Here is a 13878-nt window from a genome sequence, read left to right on the forward strand (position 1 = left end):
CAGTTTTTTCCACTCAGCTCTCCATCCTTGCCCCTCTCAGAGCTCCTCTGTGGCACAGGGTGTGCTGTCCTCACCTCTGAACAGAGAACCCAGCCTCAAACAAAAATCAGGAGGGGATCCACAGAAACACAAAGCCCTTGGGTCTGCTCACCCAGAATTCCAGGCTAGTGGGGAAGAGAAAAATCAGGGAAATTATCCGTTCATAATTGTAATATCCATTACAAGACAAGGACTCTAATTACCGTGTTTTTCTGCTTCTTTGCTTGTGCTCTACAGGGCAAATTGTACAAAGGAAATGGGTTTGTTTCCAGGCAGGTTTTTTTTGCTCCTTTTCCATTTGCCACATTTGCCTGGCAAGCAGGGAAGCAACACAAAGAAGTTGGCATCAGAGGTTTGGTGTCCACCTATCTTCAAGCCAGAGAGACAGATGGATGCACTCAGGCAGATCCCAATGCCTCTGCACCACTCCAGGGATACTTCTCTTGAGGATTCAGAATCCCAGAATGATCCCTAATACCTGGATCAATCTCAGCAATGTCACCATTTTGCTGGGTATCCAATCTGAGTGTTGAATTCTCTACACTTCCCTTAGGAGAATTCTCAACAGATCTTCCCTTAGGAGAATGCTAAAAATTCATATTTTTTTCCCTGCTAATCAGGGGAAGAAACAACTTTTCCCATTGAGTCAGGTGTGCACCATGTAATGAGGCAGTTTTGAAGTTCTTGCTGCTGCCAACAACATTCTCAAAATACAAATGTGTTTGTAGAGGGGCTGGCACTTCACCCCTAGGAAGAGAAACCTGCCTCTGTCTATGACAAAAAAGGTCCACAAGAAGCCCTTACATAGAATTTCCCAGTCTTTCTGCCCATTAATTATAGAATTATAGGATCACTGAGGCTGGAAAATCCCTGCCAGCCCATGGAGTCCCAGCTGTGCCCAGTGCCCACCTTGTGCCCAGCCCAGAGCACTGAGTGCCACCTCCAGCCCTTCCTGGGACACCTCCAGGGATGGGCACTGCAAAGCTCCCTGGGCAGCCCCTGCCAAGGCCTGAGCACCCTTTCCATGCAGAAATTCCTGCTGCTGTCCAAGCTGAGCCTCCCCTGGCCCAGCCTGAGCCCCTTTCCCCTTGTCCTGTCCCTGTTCCCTGGCAGCACAGCCCGACCCCCCCTGGCTGTCCCCTCCTGGCAGGGAGTTGTGCAGAGCCACAAGGTCCCCCCTGAGCCTCCTTTGCTCCAGGCTCAGCCCCTTTCCCAGCTCCCTCAGCCCCTCCTGGGGCTCCAGCCCCTTCCCCAGCTCCATTCCCTGCCCTGGACACGCTCCAGCACCTCCAGGGCTCTCTGGCCAGGAGGGCCCAGAACTGGACACAGCCCTGGAGGTCCCTCAGCAGGGCCAGAACATTTCTGTGATAAGCCAAAATGCTTTTTTTCTTTTTAAGTAAAACTTCATTGATTCATCATTCTATAGAAAACACTATAAACCCCAAAACCAGTAGGTTTAAAAGAAGGAAGAGTCCTGGGGAAAAAAGTCAGCACTGTAAAGCCTTAAGTATAAAACTCACTGTAATGGGAGATGTGAAAGGTTGCAATTTAGAGACCTCCAGCTAAAGTCAGTCTCAACCTTGATTTTGGTGAGTGATCAGCAACAAAAAGGGCCCTGAAAAGGTTTTTTCTTTGAAGAATTGGTGTGTTGGTTTGTTAAGGCATCACTGCAGTAAAGCCTTGGGAACTGCACAAGCACATAGCAAGTAAAGGGACAAAATGTACAGTGGTGCTTGGCTCAGGCATAAAACTTTATCTCTGCAAACACCTGGTAAAGAGGGGAAAATCTGGAATGAGGATCAGCACCAAGGTATCACCCTATCACCTCTTCAATGTGGGAGATGCTGCTGGGAAGTCATATCTGCTCAGGCACCTCAAAATCTTCTATGAGCCTTTAGAGCTCAACAGTTCCTCTCTCCTCCAAAAAACTGTGGCACTTGTGTCTCTCTGTCTGCCAGAACACACACTCATCCTTTTATCATAAAGCAATCAGAGTCAGATGAAGCAACCTTTGGGGCTTTGGAGTGTGAATGTTTCCCCACTCTGTTTAGTAAAATATTTATCTTCAGGCATTTTTTTAAGTTTCGTTTTGCTCCCAAGTAAGTGTAAAATGCATGGCACTGCTTTTCCAAAGGATGAGGTGTTGAATAGTACAGTTGATAAATATTTTATTAAATTCTTCCCCTCAGCATGAGGAGCATTGGAAATACAACCAGAATTTCTTTGCTAATTTCAGAGAAAAATGCAAGGGTCCAAGGAGGAATAGATAAAGTTAGAAAAATAATTAAGAGACAATTGTTATTCAAGTCACCAGACTCAAGATGTTCACCCTGAAGCATCTGCAGAAGGGTCCAGAACAGTCTGAACTGTTACCTGTGACCTACCCTGAGTGCAGGAGAAGGTCCCAGAGGACTGACAAGTAAAATTCTATTACATAAATCATTGGTTTAGAAGATGTATATTTTTTTTTTCATTTCAGTTGTTCTTTTAAAAATTCCAAAGTGAACATCAGAATTGCAATGTGGGGTAAATCTCCAGGAATGTAGTCATGGCTGAGTGTGAGCCCACTGTCTTCCATGCCTGCTGCCACACAGAGAGGTGTTTCCAAGCCTGTCCCGAGCTTGTGACAAACATTAGGCCAGATTGTCATGTTTAATTTTTATTTTTCTTCATTGAATTGTGAGAAGTCATAGATTAGAACCAGAAAGTCACAGACAGAACAGCTTCAGAAAGGTCTGGGGGCATTTCAACAAGGACAGACTACGGTTCTAAATGATGTTGACACAGGAAGAAAAGGTCTGAAATAATTGAGATTTATCTTGGTCACTGTGAGTGCTTGGCAATGCCAAACAGAGAAGAAATGGCTGTGCATAACTAACAGGTCTGAAAAAGGCCTCAGGAGGGGTCACTGCCTGAGTGGCATTGTGCAAGAATTCACTGGGGGATTTGGGGTGCTCAGCCTGAGAGGTGCAGCCAAGGCCTGGGACCTGTGAAAGGACAGAAGCTCCAAAGTGGGGGGAAAAGGATTTAGGGGCATTCTGTGAATTCTTTGCCCTAACACAGGGAGTAGGGTTGGCACATGGGCAATGGAGTGATCTAGGAGCAGATTTCCTGTGAGCCCAGGGGTTCTGTCCCATGGCATGGGCAGTGCTCAGGGCTGACTGCCTTGGAGGGTGAGGAAATGGGGAGACCTTGGAGCCCCTTCCAGTGCCCTGAGAGCCTGGGACAAGGAGAGACAGGACAAGGGGGAATGGCTTTGAGTGAAAAAGGTAGGTTTAGATGGGATATTCGGAATTAATTGTTCCCTGGCAGGGTGGGCAGGCCCTGGCACAGGGTGCCCAGAGCAGCTGGGGCTGCCCCTGGATCCCTGGCAGTGCCCAAGGCCGGGTTGGACAGGGCTTGGAGCAGCCTGGGACAGTGGAAGATGTCCCTGCCCATGGCAGGAGAGTGGGACTGGATGAGATTTAAGGTCCCTCTCAACCCAAAGCAGCCTGGGATTCTGTGGCAAAAGCTTAGGTGGGTTCAAGATGCAGTTTGGCAGCTCCATGCAGGAAAAGCTTTCCAGTGACCTCAGCAGACCAGGGCAGGACCTCAGGCTCTGGTAGAAGATTTTGGCTGCTCTCAGGAGCAGCTCCTTGGCTGGGGAGGTTCTCCTGGAGCTGAGGGTGCTGATCCTCTGCTCCAGCACCAAATTTCTGTGCCTGCAGCTTTGGAGGCAGTTCTGAGCCTTGTGCTGATCTGTGGAAAACACTGAGATTAGGAACAGTTTTTCTCTGTAGTTAAAGTAGAAAAAGAATATCTGTAAAATCTTTTCTAGGCTACTTGCCATGAAAATAATTTCACAACTTGCTTTTATCGTGCAATAAATTACCCACAAAAGTGGGTAACAGATTAATTTAGCCAATTTAACTTAATCCCAAATAGTGTGGTGTTTTATTAAGCAATGCTGTGGTGTAATTAAGAGTTGTAACTGATTAAACACCTTGTAAAGACAGGGCTGTTAATTAATACTAAATTCCAATAAAATTAGCAAAGTAACATAAACAAGCCATGTAAATGTTTTTAAATGGCAGGTGTAATTCATCAGCTGAAAGCTGCTTATGTGAACCATTTCCTAAAGAGTTTGCTCCAATTAATATGTATATAATAATTGGAATAATGGAAATGGGGCGAGAAGAGCTTTCCTGAAGATTTTTCACTTCAAATGACTCCTTTGATAAGAAACATGGGGATTTTTTAAGCTGGATATTCTCTAATAATATTGAAGAAAATGCCTTGAACCCCAACTTATGGTATGCAGGGAAAAATCTAAAATTAAACCTCAATGACACCTTCAAGACCACGTCTGCAGCTGACACTTGTTTGTCTCACTGGAATATGAATCTGAACAACTCCAGGCTTGCTAAGCTTTAATGTGAGTATTATGTATTAATGCTACAGCTCCAGTTCAGACCTCATTTGCAGGAATGTCAGGAAATAGCTGAAACTTCTTTGCATACTTAAAAGGTTTGCTGGATTGGCTGGTTCATAAGCACTGGAAATCCCACAGGTATTCCTTTGTCTTTGTGAATTAAGTAGAGAAACACAAAATCCAGCATCGCAAAGTGCAGGCCTAGAGGGACCTGTGGCTGCAGGAGACACAGAAATAGTCCTGAACTTTTCCAGACTTGGAATCAAATCTGATTAGGACCAAAGAAGTTTGAAGGAGGCTTTAGCAGTGTCTGAGAGCCCCCAGCAGCAAGGCTGCCAAGGTTTAAGATACCACTCAGGTCTTGGGATTTCATTCTGTGTGTCACAATGTACAAACCCCTCAAAACATCTCTGGGTTTTAATGGAATTTTGGAACTTAGTAAAAAATTAAAATTGACTTTTTCTATTATCTCACAACCAGAAGCCCTAGAAATAGGCTGTGTTTTTTCCTGAGGAAGTTATTCAAATTTAAAGGCCAAAATTATTATGCTTCTATCGTGCTGTTGAATAACGCTGCAAGTGTTGAAATGATGCAAAATAGACCTGGTGTGGGTATGGATTGGAGCCCCAGTGTCCATTGACACGGGAGTGTGTGCACCCAGGGAGGAGAGCCCCCAGGCTCTGTGGGCAATCTGCTCAGGCTGGGCACTGCCCAGGGAAGAAGTTGTGCCTCCTGGGCAGGGCAATGGCTGGGCTCAGGCCCTGCCCGTGGCTCTGGTGCCATGGCTGGGCCCCGGAGCAGAGCCTGGGCCCTGCTCTGCCCCTCCTGCCCTCAGGGACAGCCAGGCCTGAGGGCCCCTCTCAGCTGGGGCTCCTCTCCAGGCTGGGCAGCCCCAGCTCCCTCAGCCTTCCCTGGGCCCCCAGCTGCTCCAGGCCCTTCCCAGCTCCAGCAGCTCCTGGCCCTGCTGTGCTCAGCCCCCAGAGCTGGACACAGCACTCCAGAGGTGCCTCCAGGGCTGCCCAGGGCCAGGATCCCTCCCTGCCCTGCTGCCAGGGCTCTGCTGCTGCTGCCCCAGGCTCCCCTTGGCCTCCCTGGGCCCAGGAGCCTCTGCTGGGACAGGGACAGCTCGGTGTCCCCAGGACCCTCTGCTGGGACAGGGACAGCTCGGTGTCCCCCAGGACCCTCTGCTGGGACAGGGACAGCTTGGTGTCCCCCAGGACCCTCTGCTGGCCCGGGGACAGCTCGGTGTCCCCCAGGTCCTTCCCACAGAGCTGCTCCAGCCAGGTCCCTGCTGTTTTGGTTCCTGAGACTGTTCCTCTACAATCATTGATGAAGAATTTAAACAATCCTGGGCCCACCAGAACTGAACCCTGGTGACAGCACTAGTGACAGGCTAGTAGCTAATTTAAGGTGCAGCTCTGGAAAGATTTGTGGGCATTCATAGCCATAAAGTCACTTCTTGTGTGTGATCCTTAACAGGAATGGCCTTGTAGATACCCCCTTGCTTTCGGGTGCCATAGTTCTTGCAGATGTGGATATTCTCTGGAGCATTAAAGGCCAGGACTTTCTGATTTTGTCTTTAGTTTTGTTTATCAGTGGATAGAGTGCTGATGGAGGAAAAATAGGTGGGAATGCCTGTGTCTGGGGACATAAATCTATGCATTGCTGAAGGTTTCCTTCAATAGTTCTGTGTAAGTGGGAAAAATATTACCCAAGCCAAACACAGCCTAAAATGGGCTTACATAAATATTACACAGAAAACATTACACACACCGGGGGATGAAAGACTGTGGGAGCCTTTACACCTCAATATGCTGTTCAGGCATTCCTGAGCCTTATTATGCTGGGGAGTAGGAGGGAAATTTCAGGAGGACAGGGATGAGTATGAAAAATGTGGATGAGCATTCCTTTGTTTAAAAAGCACAGTGTAATTATGTTGTGCAAGTTTATGGCAGTCCTATTTCAAAACTCCTTCTGAGCTGTGGGAGCACCCAGAGTGTAAATGAGGGATTGTGTCAGTAACATCCCAGCTCTGGTTCAGCCCAGGTTGGGGCTGAAACCACAGCGTTGTGTTTATGGCCCAGGAGCAGGTGCAGCTCCATGTTTGCACAGATAAATCCCAAATCCTTTCCTGTCCTGTGTGGGTTTTGCATTTGGTGCCTCTTGCAGTCAGTTTGTAACTGCAGAAATGTGGATCTGATTGAACCCTGCATCTGGTGCAGACCTAAATTCCCCTGAGGACTGAGGTTTGAAATGCACCCTGAGGGGTAGGTACCCCATCTTTCCAGAGTGCAAAGGCTGTTCCCAGTTTGTCCCTGTCTGTGCTGAGAAGGACAAAGTGCAGCTCCCCACCCCTGTCCCTGCATTCCTACCTCCCCAAACCCCACAGCCATGGAGCTTCCAGGGTTTCTTCCCAAGTGAACCCATCCCTTCCACTCATTTGGCTGTGATGGAAGCAGATTTGGAGCAGTGCGTGGTCCCTGCTCCCAGCAGGGCTGGGGGCGTGGGAGCCTGGCCAGAACAGAGTGAGGAGCAGCTGGACGTGGGCAGGGACACACATGGGCACTGCCAGCTTGGCTCTTGGTGGAGCTGGAGTTGCTGAGGACAGATCCACGAGTTCTGCCTCTCCCTGGGTTTCTCTCCAGCTTCCTGATGAATACAGGATTGCAGAGCAAAGGGCTGGCACTGTGTTTTCTGCTTTTAGAAAGAAGTCAGGATTAAGAGAGCTAAAGCCATTACAGCCTGAATTAGCTAGAGAAAATATATTTTTGATATTTCTCCTCATGTCAAACCATTGGGGTGCTCTATGGCATTCACATTTTCTGAAAAAATTCCTTCGCCCAGGATTTTTCTCCTGGGAAGCTGAGAAGCCTCAGAGGAAAAGGAAAACAATTCTTATCTCATTGCTTCTCCTGTGCTGTGCTCATGTGGAATGTGTTTGGGGATTGTTCACCCACAGGTGATTGTTCCATTGGGTTCTGCTGGGAGTTGTTTTCACTCTTTGGCCAATTGGGGCCAAGCTGTGTCAGGACTCTGGAGAGAGCCACGAGTTTTCATTATTAGCTTTTGAGCATTTAGTAGGTATCTGTTCTGTATTCTTTAGTCTAGTATTCTTTAATATAATATAGTATCATAAAATAATAAATGAGCCTTCTGAGAACATGGAGTCAGATTCATCATTCCTGCCTTTGTTGGGGCATTCTTCAGCAAGTACTTACAGTGCTCCTTGTTGGAGGACCCATTTCTTTTGTGCTTTAAGACATCTTCCAAAAGGAATATGGTGGGGAGAAGCAAGGCAGTGCCCCTGTGCTACCTGCACACCACATTCCAGGAATGGGAGTGTTCACCTGGAGAAGAGAAGGCTCTGGGGACAACTCAGAGCCCCTTCCATGGCCTGGAGGGGTTTCAGGAGAGCTGGGGAGGGACTGGGCACAAGGGATGGAGGGAGAGGACACAGGGAATGGCTCCCAGTGCTGGATGGAATATTGGGAAGGAATTTTTCCCTGGCAGGGTGGGCAGGCCCTGGCACAGGGTGCCCAGAGCAGCTGGGGCTGTCCCTGGATCCCTGGCAGTGCCCAAGGCCAGGGTGGGGTGGGACTCAATGTACTTTAAGGTCCCTTCCAACCCAAACCAATCTGTGCTTCTACAAAGCAGTCCACATCCTCACTTCTTGGAATACTCAGCTCCTGGCCAGGCTGTCACGCTCGACATCTTGCAGCAGAGCATCCCTGTCATCTGTTGGGTGGGTTATGAACCTCCCACACATCAAGTTTTCAAAAATCTGGAAAGTTCAGTGCCTTATTGAATTCCATTTTCTGCTCTGATTTATCAGAATGTCACACTGGACACTGAGGTCCCACCTTGAGCAGCTTGCAGTCCCTAAGCCCAAACATTTTCCACGACACTGTGGAATTTTGAACAAACTGCCCTTAGAAAAAGATCCCTAAGTCTTTTTAAAACTACTTTGGAAGTTTAATTTTATCATAAGCAGTAAATTCTTTAAATATACTTCAGATGCAGTTGTTGAGTTTGTGTGGTGAAGAGCACAGAAAAGAAAAAAGAACTTGGATTTTTATTTTGGAATTCAATCACTGCTCCCATGTGCAGCCAAGCAAGCTCCACCAGCTGGGTGAGAGCAGCATTTCCATGCAGTAGAAACAGAGGCAGACATAAATATATATGAAATGTATTCAGAAAACATGAAATAATGCTAAAACAAATCTTACTTTAACTCAAGCTTTCTTACCATTGCCAAGAAAAACATGACTGGGTTATTTTTCCACAAAAAAAGTTGGCAGTAAATCAGATTTTCATGGCTCTGATTTGACAAGAAAACTTTTAATAAAAATGCCAGGGTAGTACTCTTTACATATTTTTAGTGTTTGATGGAGACTTTTTGGAAGCTGGTTGTTTTCCAAGAGATTCTAGGAACAAAACCTGTGAGGTTTTGTTAACCAGTAAATTTGTGTATATTTGAGTGTATATTTACCAGTAAATTTGTAATATATGAGTGTATATTTATAACTCACACCTGGAGCAGATGAGTATTAGTTGTATTATTTCTAGAGGATATAGTGGCATTTGTGTTTTTTTTCTGCTGAAAACTTTTAACACAATTTTTAGGCAAAACCAAACCCTGATTTTTGCTGCAAACGAGGAGAAAAAATGTTGAAAGCAAAGGAATTCTGCTGCCCCTGCCCCAACCAGTTTTGGTTCACTAATGTGCCTTGAAAGCAGCAAAAAATGGGAGAGATTTGTCTTTGCAGAAAGCAGATTCTGTGAATATTTCAAGGCCTGATCAGTATTCTTTAAGTTCTTGAGTCAGGGATAAAATTTTCTAAAATTTTGCATCAAAATGCCAAGTGAGCCATGAGAGAAGCAGAGAGATGGAGTTTGCTGGGGTGGTAGAGGAAAATGTACACACTGTAAGCATCATTACAGGTAACACTGGCCTAATTAAAATAAAGAGGGTAATTTTCAAAGCTGCAGGAGAGATTTAGGAGTCTTGCTTCATGAAAAATGGGAATTTGCTTTCCTTAGGTGAGGTAATACTGGTCCTCATGCTGGTTTTTAACATTTCTGAGCGCTTGCATGAGTTACTTCTCCGGGTGGGGAAGAGGCTGAGTGGAAATGTCATGCTAGGGAGGAAAAAAGTAAACCTCAGATAAAAACAAATAGGGCAGGGCCAAGAAATTAACAAAGTGATCTTTTTCTAAATTCCCACCTAATGGTGCCTGTGGGGGTCAGGAGGGTTCAGGCAGGGTTGGACTGGGAGGGAGCTTTGAGGGCCTCTTTGGAGAGGTGTAACCACCAAAACCTGGAGCCCTGACTTTGAACCTAAACCTCATCCCCACCTCTCACCCCACTCCCATAATCCAATTCCTAACCCCACTGTTTTAATCACAGAATTGTGGAATGGTTGAGCTTGGAAGGGACATCAAAGCTCATCCAGTTCCATGGGCAGGGACACCTTCCACTATTCCAGGCTCTTCCAAGCCCCATCCAACCTGACCTTGGACACTTCCAGCACGGAGCTGTCAAACTGCTTTTTGAACCCACCTAAGCTTTTCCCACAGAATCCCAGGGTGCTTTGAGTTGGAAGAGACCTTAAATCCCATCCAGTGCCACCCCTGCCATGGCAGGGACACCTTCCTGTGTCTGACACCTTGGAGCAGACTGTCCCAGGCTGCTCCAAGCCCTGTTCAGCCTGGCCTTGGGCACTGCCAGGGATCCAGGGGCAGCCCCAGCTGCTCTGGGCACCCTGTGCCAGGGCCTGCCCACCCTGCCAGGGAACAATTCCTGATTCCCAATATCCCATCCATCCCTGCCCTCTGGCAGTGGGAAGCCATTCCCTGTGTCCTAGCCCTCCATCCCTTGTTCCAGTTCCCTCCCCAGCTCTCCAGGAGCCCCTTTAGGCCCTGGAATGGACTTGGAGGTCTCTCTGAAGCCTTCTTGTCTCCAGGTGAACACTTCCAGATCTCCCAGCCTTTCCATCCCTTCAATCATCTCCATAGCTCTTAAAAAGGAGAAGGCTGCCCTCAAAATTGAGACTCTTAGGAATGCACCAAAATAATGCTTCAGATTTAACAATGGGAGTAGTTTTTTCAGACAGTTGCCCATTGAAAAAATGACGTTTTTCTTTAATTTCAGCATGGAACATGAAGATAGTGAGCACAATTATTCTAAAGCCATTGGTGCTTATTGTTGTTTATTGAATTTTGGGTGAATTCTGTGTGGTTTTGTGCCTGTGAATGAGGAAGGTAAAGCAGATTTGGTATCCAGTGGGCACCAAATTCTCTGCTCCCACTAGCAGGGATGTGAGAGCCCAAGGGGGTGACTGGTCCTTCCCAGGAAGAGCATTAACATCCGAAGTGAATCCCAAAATTCTAGACAGTGTGGATGAAATGGGTCCAGCAGTTCTTGCTTCTACCTGCTCCTCTCACACCAGAGCCCAGGCTGATGGAACAGCCACAGCCCAAAATTCTGTCATCACCTTCCAGGGAAACTCAGAATTGGAGACTCTGGCTCTATTTCCAACATTAAAATAAAACCAATTCCCATCCAAACAGCATTTTTTTTTTCTGCAAAACAATCTCCAGAGCTCCAAGCCCTTGCTGATTACAGGAGAAGTGTTCTGCAGTGTGTGAACAACACACAGCATGATGCATCTTCATTACCAAAATTCACAATGACGATCATTTATCATAAAAGCTGCTGACAATGGGCATTAATCTCCGAGTAAAGCAAGGAGGAAACTCTGTTGTCATGGCAGTGGAATTCATTTAGTCCCTTTCATCCATGCCTGAGGGACTGGGAATTCTCTGGGCAAAGCAATTGCAGCCTTTACAGTGTGGATTTTTCGGAGTGGAATACAGAGGTGACCATGCTGTTGGCAGAACATGCCTGTTTCACACAGCCCAGAGCAGCTTCCCTGCCATCCTCAGTTTTGGAATGGTCCTTAAAGACCTCCCATCCCACCCCCTGCCATGGGCAGGGACACCTTCCCCTATCCCAGGCTGCTCCAAGCCCCGTCCAGCCTGGCCTTGGGCTCTGCCAGGGATCCAGGGGCAGCCCCAGCTGCTCTGGGCACCCTGTGCCAGGGCCTGCCCACCCTGCCAGGGAACAATTCCTGATTCCCAATATCCCATCCATCCCTGCCCTCTGGCACTGGGAACCCATTCCCTGGGTCCTGTCCCTCCATCCCTTTGTCCCAAGTCCCTCTCCAGCTCTCCTGGAGCCCCTTTAGGCACTGGAATGGACTTGGGAGGTCTCTCTGGAGCCTTCTTCTCTCCAGCTCTGTGTAAAGCATAGGAATTCTTTCAGGTGTAAGTTTCAGCAAAATATTTCTCTGCTGGGAACACTTATTTTTCTTTTTTAAAATATATTAGAACTGTTGGATGTCTTCAGCAATACAAGCAAATATCTGCTGAAATGAACTGTGTGCTGTCTGTGCCTTATTTGTGTCTGGTTGTACTTCTTTCTTTTTGTATATATATGTATTTATATATAGAGGAGATAAATGATTTGGTCAAGCAGACCTGGGAAGAGGGATGCACTCCCACACACATCTGCTGTCTTGTTAATGAAGCTTTACCCATTTATACTCAGTTAAATTCTGAAGGCTATGAAAATACCGTGCTGTTTCCCCTTATGGAATATTTTGTTGGAAGTGCACACAATATGCACGTATTTCCCCAAATTTCCATCAGTCTTTACAAGCTGGGAGTTATCTCCTAAATTTCACTGCCCAGCGTGGTGTGGATTTATTCCACCTCAGAACAAGGCAGCAGGTTTTGTTGGGTTATCGCAAAGCAAACGATGTGTGCCTAAAATTCCCTGTTTCTGCTTGGAGAGCATGGCAAGCTAGCAAATTCCAAAGGAATATGGATTCTGTGCTGAGCAGTCTGTAGAGGAGAAGGCTCCAGGGAGAGCTCAGAGCCCCTTCCAGGGCCTAAAGGGGCTCCAAGAGAGCTGGAAGGGACTGGGGACAAGGGATGGAGGGACAGGACACAGGGAATGGCTTCCACTGCCAGAGGGCAGGAATGGATGGGATATTGGGGTGGAATGATACGTGTTTATAAGGACCTGGCTTTTCCTAAAAGCAAAAGGTGAAATGAGCCCAGCACCTGGGCAATTTGATTTTGAAGTCCCCCAATAACAAGTTTCAAGGTGCCTCCCACTTTTCTGGGTCTCTCCTTCCCCATTTGGAGCCCTGAGGTCTCTGCCCTGTATTTCCCTTTGGTGCTAGGAGAAAGGGGAAACCTCCATCCCAGTCCATGCCTGGAGGCATTAACAAAAATTGGGAGGAATTAACAAAAATTCTTCCTGAATTTTTGTTAATTCCTCCATGGCACAGTCTCAGTTGGATAAACATTGGAGAAGCAGCCCCAAAATACCCTTGCACCCCAGAGTTTTGTTGTCCATCCCTGGGATAACTCACAGGCACACGGCAAAAAGGAGCTGGAAAGATCCAGTCAGAGATTTTCCTGTTCAATATTTCATCTTGGGGAAGGGCAGAGAATATATTTGATTCAAAACAAATTACAGATGAGTGCCTGATGTGTTCTAGGGTGGGTATTTTAGAAGGATAAAACTTGTTATGAATTTCTGCCTGGTTTCCAAGTTGACAGCCTTCATGAAAATATGTAAACTACTTTAATGAAAACCTCAGGCATTGTTTTCTTGTTATTTTTCTTATTGAAGCTGCCTTTATCAGGAGTAAAACAGTTGATATTGAAAGCTGTGTGTTCTGCTCTTCTCTGTTTTTTTGGGAAGTGAAAACTATTTAAGTAAAGGAAAAAGTGTCAGATTAGTTGATCTTCTTAAACAGTAATTAAGATATGAACAATATCATTAATCTTCTATTTTACATTTTCCAGGTGATCGACATATAATCTCCACAGCAATGGCTGAGAAGTGCAGTTAAGGTACTGTGATAACTCCCTTTTAATGTGAGCATGTTTTTGCTGGAAATTGTTCCCAAAATTCTCTCTTGAATATTTGTAATAATCTGTGTTCCTTGAGGCTGAGTTCACCCCTGATTTGCCAATTTGTCCACTGCACTTCTTGAAAATGACATTATTTTTTGATTCATTGTATTCCTTAACTTTTGGCTTCCTGGTGTTAAATTCAGGAATGTGTTAGGATGTCTTTACAGGCAAACAATGAGAACCATGCTTCCATGCCTTTGAAATTACTAACTCTGAAAATGTGGTGGGGAAAGGAGGGAAAACGTGTCCCTCTGGAATGCTGGCTGCTGCATACTCTGTGGCACTGACAATTTGTTGATTGGAATCACAAGATGGAAATTGGCTCAACAGCTCTGCTGGGCCACAGGGAAAAGAGGCTTGGTTTTGTTGGGAATGCACATCTCATGGCCAGGATTATCTCCCCTCAAGCTCTGTTTGAATTCTGGCTGGGATTTTGAA

At 46.5% G+C, this 13878-nt stretch overlaps 1 long non-coding RNA gene across 1 annotated transcript in view; it reads left to right on the top strand.

Annotated features, from left to right (window-relative positions):
• The window catches only part of LOC127059761 (uncharacterized), a 142449-nt gene extending 129085 nt beyond the window's left edge, over positions 1-13364 (top strand). Inside the window, exon 3 of the long non-coding RNA XR_007777910.1 lies at positions 13330-13364. This is a non-coding gene — a long non-coding RNA (uncharacterized LOC127059761). The remainder of the gene's footprint in view (positions 1-13329) is intronic.
• The last annotated feature ends 514 nt before the right edge of the window (positions 13365-13878 follow it).

The sequence above is a fragment of the Serinus canaria genome, chromosome 6, assembly GCF_022539315.1.
Source record: "Serinus canaria isolate serCan28SL12 chromosome 6, serCan2020, whole genome shotgun sequence".
Lineage (NCBI taxonomy): Eukaryota > Metazoa > Chordata > Aves > Passeriformes > Fringillidae > Serinus > Serinus canaria.